This window comes from Triticum aestivum, chromosome 5D (genome assembly GCF_018294505.1).
Source record: "Triticum aestivum cultivar Chinese Spring chromosome 5D, IWGSC CS RefSeq v2.1, whole genome shotgun sequence".
In the NCBI taxonomy this organism is placed as follows: Eukaryota; Viridiplantae; Streptophyta; class Magnoliopsida; order Poales; family Poaceae; genus Triticum; species Triticum aestivum.
Window position 1 is genome coordinate 157,263,488 of NC_057808.1, and position 9,473 is coordinate 157,272,960.

General features: G+C 41.5%; 1 long non-coding RNA gene across 3 annotated transcripts; it reads left to right on the forward strand.

Annotated features, from left to right (window-relative positions):
• Window positions 1–5,277: 5,277 nt before the first annotated feature.
• Window positions 5,278–8,083, forward strand: LOC123124508 (uncharacterized). Of its 3 annotated transcripts, XR_006461113.1 has the most exons (5): window positions 5,278–5,816; window positions 5,973–6,217; window positions 6,770–6,942; window positions 7,182–7,324; window positions 7,591–8,083. It is a non-coding gene; the product is annotated as an uncharacterized lncRNA (long non-coding RNA). The 3 variants fall into 3 exon arrangements; XR_006461111.1 differs by having other exon boundaries at window positions 5,278–6,217; XR_006461112.1 differs by having other exon boundaries at window positions 5,278–6,217; window positions 7,216–7,324.
• The last annotated feature ends 1,390 nt before the right edge of the window (window positions 8,084–9,473 follow it).

Consider the following 9,473-nt stretch of genomic DNA (forward strand, 5'->3'; position numbering starts at 1 on the left):
GAGGTTTGGTAGTGACTTGATCTGAAGTTTCATGATCACTATCATAAGCTTCCACTTCAATTGGTGTAGGTGCTACAGGAACAACTTCCTGTGCCCTGCTACACACTAGTTGAAGTGACGGTTCAATAACCTTATCAAGTCTCCACCATCCTCCCACTCAATTCTTTCGAGAGAAACTTTTCCTCGAGAAAGGACTCGTTTCTAGAAGCAATTACTTTTGCTTCCAGATCTGAAATAGGAGGTATACCCAACTGTTTTGGGTATTCTATGAAGATGCATTTATCCGCTTTGGGTTCGAGCTTATCAGCCTGAAACTTTTTCACATAAGCATCGCAACCCCAAACTTTTAAGAAAGGACAACTTAGGTTTCTCTAAACGGTGTCATCTCAACGGAATTGCGTGGTGCCCCTTTTAAAGTGAATGCGGTTGTCTCTAATGCCTAACCCATAAACGATAGTGGTAATTCGATAAGAGACATCATGGTATGCACCATATCCAATAGGGTGTAGTTATGATGTTCGGACACACCATCACACTATGGTGTTCCAGGCGGTATTACTTGTGAAACACTTTCCACAATGTCTTAATTGTGTGCCAAACCCGTAACTCACATACTCATCTCTATGATCATATCACAGACATTTTATCCTCTTGTCACGACGATCTTCAACTTCACTCTGAAATTACTTGAACCTTTCAATAATTCAGACTTGTGTTTCATCAAGTAAATACACTCAGCATCTACTCAAATCATCTGTGAAGTAAGAACATAACGATATCCACTGCATGCCTCAGCACTCATTGGACTGCATACATCAAAATGTATTACTTCCAATAAGTTGCTCTCTTGTTCCATCTTACTGAAAACGAGGACTTTCAGTCATCTTGCCCATGTGGTATGATTTGCATGTCTCAAGTGATTCAAAATCAAGTGAGTCCAAACGATCCATCTGCACGGAGTTTCTTCATGCATATATACCAATAGACATGGTTCGCATGTCTCAATCTTTTCAAAAACGAGTGAGTCCAAAGATCCATCTACATGGAGCTTCTTCATGCGTTTTATCCCAATATGACTCAAATAGCAGTGCCACAAGTATGTGGTACTATCATTACTTTTGGCATGAACATGTGTATCACTACGATCGAGATTCATTTTAGGTGTAAGACCATTAAAGGTATTATTCAAATAAACAGAGTAACCATTATTCTCCTTAAATGAATAACCATATTGCGATAAACACAATCCAATCATGCTCAACGCAAACACCAAATCTCGATGGTAGAGGGAGCATGCGATGCTTGATCACATCAACCTTGGAAACACTTTCAACACACATCGTCATCTCACCTTTAGCTAGTCTCCATTTATTCCGCAGCTTTTATTTCGAGTTACTAACACTTAGCAACCGAACCGGTATCTAATACCCTGGTGCTGCTAGGAGTACTAGTAAAGTACACATTCATATAATGTATATCCAATACACTTCTGTCGACCTTGCCTGCCTTCTCATCTACCAAGTATCTAGGGTAGTTCTGCTTCAGTGACCGTTCCCCTCATTACAGAAGCACTTAGTCTCGGGTTTGGGTTCAACTTTGGGATTCTTCACTAGAGCAGCAAACGATTTGCTATTTCATGAACTATCCCTTTTGCCCTTGCCCTTCTAGAAACTAGTGGTTTTACTAACCATCAACAATTGATGCTCCTTCTTGATTTCTACTTTCGCAGTGTTAAGCATCGCGAGTTGCTCAAGGATCATCATAACTATCCCTGATATGTTATAGTTCATCACGAAGCTCTACTAGCTTGGTGGCAGTGACTATGGAGAACCATCACTATCTCATCTGGAAGATTAACTCCCACTCGATTCAAGCGATTGTGGCACTCAGACAATCTGAGCACATGCTCAACGATTGAGCTTTTCTCCCTTAGTCTGCAGGCTTAAGAAACTTGTCAGAGGTCTCATACCTCTTGACGTGGGCACTAGTCTGAAATCCCAATTTCAGTCTTCGGAACATCTCATATGTTCTGTGACGTTTCAAAATCGTCTTTCGTGCCACAATTCTAAACCGTTAGCATTACGCACTGAACTATCACGTAGTTATCAAAACGTGTATGTCAGATGTTCCGCAACATCTACAGACGACGCTGAGGTTCAGCACACCGAGCGGTGCATTAAGGACATAAGCCTTCTGTGCAGCAATGAGGACAATCCTCAGTTTACGGACCCAGTCCGCATAATTGCTATTACCAACTTTCAACTAATTTTTTTTCTAGGAACATATCTTAAACAGTAGAACTAAAGCATAAGCTATGACATAATTTGCAAAGACCTTTCTGACTATGTTCATGATAATGAAGTTCATCTGATTATGAACTCCCACTCAGATAGACATCCCTCTAGTCATCTAAGTGATACATGATCCGAGTCAAACTAGGCCGTGTCCGATCATCATGTGAGACGGACTAGTCATCATCGGTGAACATCTCCATGTTGATCGTATCTGCTATATGACTCATGTTCGACCTTTCGGTCTCTTGTGTTCCGAGGCCATGTCTGTACATGCTAGGCTCGTCAAGTCAACCTAAGTGTTTCGCATGTGTTCCGAGGCCATGTCTGTACATGCTAGGCTCGACAACACCCGTTGTATTCGAACGTTAGAATCTATCACACCCGATCATCACGTGGTGCTTCGAAACAACGAACCTTCGCAACGGCGCACAGTTAGGGGGAACACTTTCTTGAAATTATTATAAGGGATCATCTTACTTACTACCGTCGTTCTAAGAAAACAAGATGCATAACATGATAAACATCACATGCAATCAAATAGTGACATGATATGGCCAATATCATTTTGCTCCTTTGATCTCCATCTTCGGGGCACCATGATCATCTTTGTCACCGGCATGACACCATGATCTCCATCATCATGATCTCCATCATTGTGTCTTCATGAAGTTGTCACGCCAACGATTACTTCTACTTCTATGGCTAACGCGCTTAGCAATAAAGTAAAGTAATTTACATGGCGTTATTCAATGACACGCAGGTCATACAAAAAATAAAGACAACTCCTATGGCTCCTGCCGGTTGTCATACTCATCGACATGCAAGTCGTGATTCCTATTACAAGAATATGATCAATCTCATACATCACATATATCATTCATCACATCTTCTGGCCATATCACATCACATAGCACATGCTGCAAAAACAAGTTAGACGTCCTCTAATTGTTGTTGCAAGTTTTTACGTGGCTTGTATAGGTTTCTAGCAAGAACGTTTCTTACCTACGTAAAACCACAACGTGATATGCCAATTTCTATTTACCCTTCATAAGGACCCTTTTCATCGAATCTGTTCTGACTAAAGTGGGAGAGACAGACACCCGCTAGCCACCTTATGCAACTAGTGCATGTCAGTCGGTGGAACCTGTCTCACGTAAGCGTACGTGTAAGGTCGGTCCGGGCCGCTTCATCCCACAATGCCGCCGAAACAAGATAAGACTAGTAGCGGCAAGAAGAATTGGCAACATCTACGCCCACAACTACTTTGTGTTCTACTCGTGCATAGACCTAGCTCATGATGCCATTGTTGGTGAACGTAGCAGAAATTCAAAATTTTCTACGCATTACCAAGATCAATCTATGGAGTACTCTAGCAACAAGGGGAAGGGGAGTGGATCTACATACCATTGTAGATCGCGATGCGGAAGCGTTGCAAGAACGCGGATGAAGGAGTCGTACTCGTAGCGATTCAGATCGCGGTTGATTCCGATCTAAGCACCGAAGAACGGTGCCTCCGCGTTCAACACACGTGCAGCCCGGTGACATCTCCCACGCCTTGATCCAGCAAGGAGAGAGGGAGAGGTTGGGGAAGACTCCATCCAGCAGCAGCACGACGGCGTGGTGGTGGTGGAGGAGCGTGGCAATCCCGCAGGGCTTCGCCAAGCACCGCGGGAGAGGAGGAGGAGGGAGAGGGGTAGGGCTACAGACGTTCTCATGTGTCTTGGGGAGGCCCAAACCTCAACTATATATAGGGGTGAAGGGGCTGCGCCCCCTCTAGGGTTTCCACCCCCATGGGCTGGCGGCCAGCCCTAGATCCCATCTAAGGGGGGCGGCCAAGGGGAGGAGAGGGGGGGGCGCCACTAGGGTGGGCCTTAAGGCCCATCTGGACCTAGGGTTTGCCCCCTCCCACTCTCCCATGCGCTTGGGCCTTGGTGGGGGGCGCACCAGCCCACCTGGGGCTGGTCCCCTCCCACACTTGGCCCACGCAGCCTTCTGGGGCTGGTGGCCCCACTTGGTGGACCCCCGGGACACTCCCGGTGGTCCCGGTACATTACCGATAACACCCGAAACTTTTCCGGTGACCAAAACAGGACTTCCCATATATAAATCTTTACCTCCGGACCATTCCGGAACTCCTCGTGACGTCCGAGATCTCATTCGGGACTCCGAACAACATTCGGTAACCACGTACATACTTTCCCTATAACCCTAGCGTCATCGAACCTTAAGTGTGTAGACCCTACGGGTTCGGGAACCATGCAGAGATGACCGAGACGTTCTCCGGTCAATAACCAACAGCGGGATCTGGATACCCATGTTGGCTCCCACATGTTCCACGATGATCTCATCGGGTGAACCACGATGTCGGGGATTCAATCAATCCCGTATTCAATTCCCTTTGTCTATCGATATGTTACTTGCCCGAGATTCGATCGTCGGTATCCCTATACCTTGTTCAATCTCGTTACCGGCAAGTCTCTTTACTCGTTCTGTAACTCACATCATCCCGTGATCAACTCCTTGGTCACATTGTGCACATTATGATGATGTCCTACCGAGTGGGCCCAGAGATACCTCTCCGTTTACATGGAGTGACAAATCCCAGTCTCGATTCGTGCCAACCCAACAGACACTTTTGGAGATACCTGTAGTGCACCTTTATAGTCACCCAGTTACGTTGTGACGTTTGGTACACCCAAAGCATTCCTACGGTATCCGGGAGTTGCACAATCTCACTGTCTAAGGAACTGATACTTGACATTAGAAAAGCTCTGAGCAAACGAACTACACGATCTTGTGCTAGGCTTAGGATTGGGTCTTGTCCATCACATCATTCTCCTAATGATGTGATCCCGTTATCAACGACATCCAATGTCCATGGTCAGGAAACCGTAACCATCTATTGATCAACGAGCTAGTCAAATAGAGGCTTACTAGGGACATGGTGTTGTCTATGTATCCACACATGTATCTGAGTTTCCTATCAATACAATTCTAGCATGGATAATAAACGATTATCATGAATAAGGAAATATAATAATAACCTATTTATTATTGCCTCTAGCGCATATTTCCAACAGCAGCATACATACATATTACAATTTTGCATTTTAAATTTGAAGACTAAGGCAACGCCCGATCGATGTAATTGGTGGTGAATATCTGTTTTCTTGTTTGTATTTAATCTTAGAAAACAGAATCTCATCAAGAGAAAATCCGTAGGCATTGCAGTCCAATTATTCTAGGGATTGGAACCATACATGTGACTGAATACTGCTTGGAACATGTGATTTTGCAAAGTTTACGTACATGCACCTTCGTGGGTGATACAACTTCTCTATGTTTGTACCTCCTTGTCATTCAAATTTTACAAACTTTATGAATAAAAAGTAGAAAGTAATGTTCTCACTTTTCTTTTTATGACCTTCATTATCTCAGTCTCAACAACATCCAGGAGATGTACCTATGTAGCTACTGTAAGTTCAAAAGCTTTATTTCACAAGTTGGCAATACGATATTCAGGTACTTAAGCAGGTGTTATAGTTCTAATTTACTTTTGTCTCATAACACTTGGTCTCATAAACACTAGAGACTGCAGCCCAGTGTTGCTCATAGCACACTTATACTTATTCTGATTTCTGATGGCCTCCTAAATTTGAATTATTGTCTTGATGGCAGGTGGAGGACCTTTGCAATATTATCTAGATTTACGCCAAACTGGCACTCTTACTTGATCCCGTATTTACTCGTTCAAACAATTTGTGCACAAAGTTGAGGAAGCTGGGGCCAGTAATCATGTTAGAATAAACTTCTTTCTTCCTTTTAACAGTTTGTTTCCATAATGTGGGACAGCAGGATCTGAGTCCCACTATGAGGGACCGACCTTTAGAGATCAGCTACCGGCGTCATACTGCCCCTGCAAGGTAAACCCATCATTTATCTTGCGCAAATGCTATCAACACCGTTGTCCCAAATTGCAGTGTTTGTCCCTCTTCATTTGTAATTAGTCTCTGTGATTTCATTCTTTAGCAACTGATGTGGTAGATCGTTTAATCAATTTTCATGAATAGTCTAGCTCATGTGTTTCTGATCTAAGTGGTGCAACATTGTTCTTCATTGATTGGTAATGATATCGTTTCTTCATGAAGCCTCAAGAAAGTTAGACACTTCTTTGTATCTTCAAATTGCCTATTGATTGATGAGCAAAGATTGATTTGAGCCGTATATATCTTTAAGTGCTCACTTGCATCCTTAAAACCAGTCACAAAATTGTTTGGGTCCATGTACTGCTTAAATAACCAACTGTGTATTTAACTATTGATGATGTGTATAGGCAAAACAAATTTGGTAGCAATGCAAAAGATTTGCCATTTTCATTCATTAAGAAGAAGGTTTAGGAGTTTTGGCCAAAGGCCGAATTACAAAGCATTACTCTCGTGGCATTACATTACTCAATTTTTTTTTGCCCCTGGCAGGCACCACATGGAAGCCTCCTCTTTGATTTTAGCAACAATCACTCCCACTGACACCGCGGTGTTGCGAAAAATAGGAGGATTCCTCTCCTTCAAAATTTCCCACGAGATAATCATCATTAGAGCCTGATAGTTCTTCTCTCCTCAAGTCTCAGATCCATTTTCATCACCCTTTGGTATGTTTCGTGGGGATCTTTTTTATTCAGCGCATAAATGTTGATTCGTTCATGTGTTTAGAAGTAAGAGGTGCAACATGCCAGGGTCCTCGAAGGAGTAGTAGAGAAGAGGACCTTCTTAGCGATTTGGATGTACAGAGTTTATGATACAAAAACCTATTTTATTTTTGTACCGGCTATTGAATTTTCTCCTTTCCATCTCCGAACCCTTTTGATATGTCCTTTACTCCTGATTTCAGCCTTTTAAGGTCTGTTCTTCTTCCGGGATTGCAGAGAGCATGGATCGCCATATGGAAGGAGATGCCATCCTTACTGTCGTTGTCTTTGGCATGTTGCTGCCATCTTTCTAATCCTTGCACTGTAGATACCTCAGTCTATCCATGTAGGTCATGCCTTCTAATCAATTTTTTGACTCTTATGTATGCGTGTGCTCTTGCATTACTTACTAGATCGTGTTGTATACGATGATCCATTGTCATCTATACAAATGTTCTGATTTTAAAACCTTGTCAAGTTCAGTTCAGATTTAATTTTACTTCACCTCTTTTTGCATGGACAATGTGTGTGGTGTATAGACGACCACTATGTGAAATTCATAGGCATTGTGAGGGCATGGAGAAAGGATTTGATTTTGATTCTTTTTTTCAGGGTTCATAACTGTTACCTTGCTACACCTGCACATGTGGAAAACTTAAACTTGGCAGTCTAAAATTAAGCAGCAAACTTAATTGCCGGTCATCGAAAAATTCAGTGACAACAGCTGGCACACGAGCTTCATTTTTTAGTAGAGATAGTAGATGATGCAGATGACAGTTCTACCTCTTTGACTGAAACAAGAACTTTCTCACCAAGGGCATACCTACAAGACAGGGGCATACCAGCAAGATAGCAGGAGGTCCTCAGGCACCCATCACACATTCACCAAAGATATGGAGCTACCATTTTAGATTAGTACTAGCATATTGGTACATAGTGTGTGTGTTTTAGCATATTAGTAGTAGCATACGTGCAGGAGGTCCTAAGTTTGTTCAGTTTTATACAAATTTGTGTTGGTATGTAGTGTTGAGAGGATCCTAAAATATTGTACTACATAATCTCTTTCCAGGTTCTTGAAAACTTGCACTCTTCTATTGAATTTCACATTTTGGTCGATCTGTACTGCATCTTTTATTGTTGTCAGCCTAGAATTATATCGCATTTTGATCTTGTACGGGCAGATTCATAAGTATGCCTTCATACTAATTTTACTGCATGATTTAATTAGTGGCTGCAATATTATTTCATGGTCCGCAATAGAACTGAAGGTGCCAAAATGAAACTTTCTTCTTCTCATGTATCAAAGTATTAACCAACCAATATTTTTTAGTATCTAAATTTTTATGTTTAGGATGATAACAGAGAGTGTTGTCTTGAAGATACTTTTAGATTTTTACAAGGGGGCCTTTGTATATGCAGATATTCCAGTTTATTAATTAATCTACCAGCGGTGGTTTGGATTGGCTCATGACGTTATGTCGATGTCCATTTATATCTGAGAACTAAGGGGTCTATTTTTTTAACCATGAACTGATTTAAGTAGCAAGTCCGTTTTTTGTTGCTTAGTTGTATCATTGTTCTTCAACACTGAGCACTAATTGATAACCAGCCATGATCATCCATCCATTGATTTAGTTTGCTTTTTTCTTTTGTTAGTTCTAGCTAAGTGAAATCTATCTGAAGCTTTGAACCTTAACAACACCCATGATTTGACTCTTGGTGCTTGTGAATTCTGAATGAAGTACAAGCAGCCAATCTTTTTGAATGAATTTGTTGATGATTTCCATGGTTATTCTTCATTCTGGGTACATGGCTATTCTTGCATTTGAGCCTTAGTCAAGCAGCAATGAAATCTGATTGCACTGTTTGTGAGCCATTTAAACTGAAATCATTCATCCATTTTATTCAGATAGTTCATCCCAATATTTTGGATCACTACTTTACTTCTATTTCAACAACAAAATTTGTTTCAACTTACCATGTGTCCGTTCACCAACAGTACCGACACAAGCAACTTGGAATATCAAGTAAGAGCATATCCATGTTTTAGTTATTATATTCTTTGAGAAACCTATGGGAGTTACAAACTAATAATATGAATTGTTCAAAAATTGTTCGAACAATGTTGTTCTGTTATGGTTGTAGTTGTTTTGGTGGTATTTTTTCAACTGTTTAAGCATATATTTATTTATTTTGCATGGCACTTTTGCTATAAATTAGAAATGATATATAATATTCTAAAAAATGTTCATCACCATAAAAAGGATTCCAATTTAAAAATTATTCTTGAATTTTTTTAATACATCCAAGAAGGAAATACTCCATGTAACCTTATTCCTGGCGTTTCCAAAATTAAGATAAAGTTATATTTAATATTTCGCCCGGTGCAACGCACGGGCATTTGTACTAGTGTGAATATATAGGCGAAGGAATTACGTCAGGGGAGTCAGGGGGGCCACAAGGGAGGGGGCGCGCCCTCCCCCTTGTGGGCACCT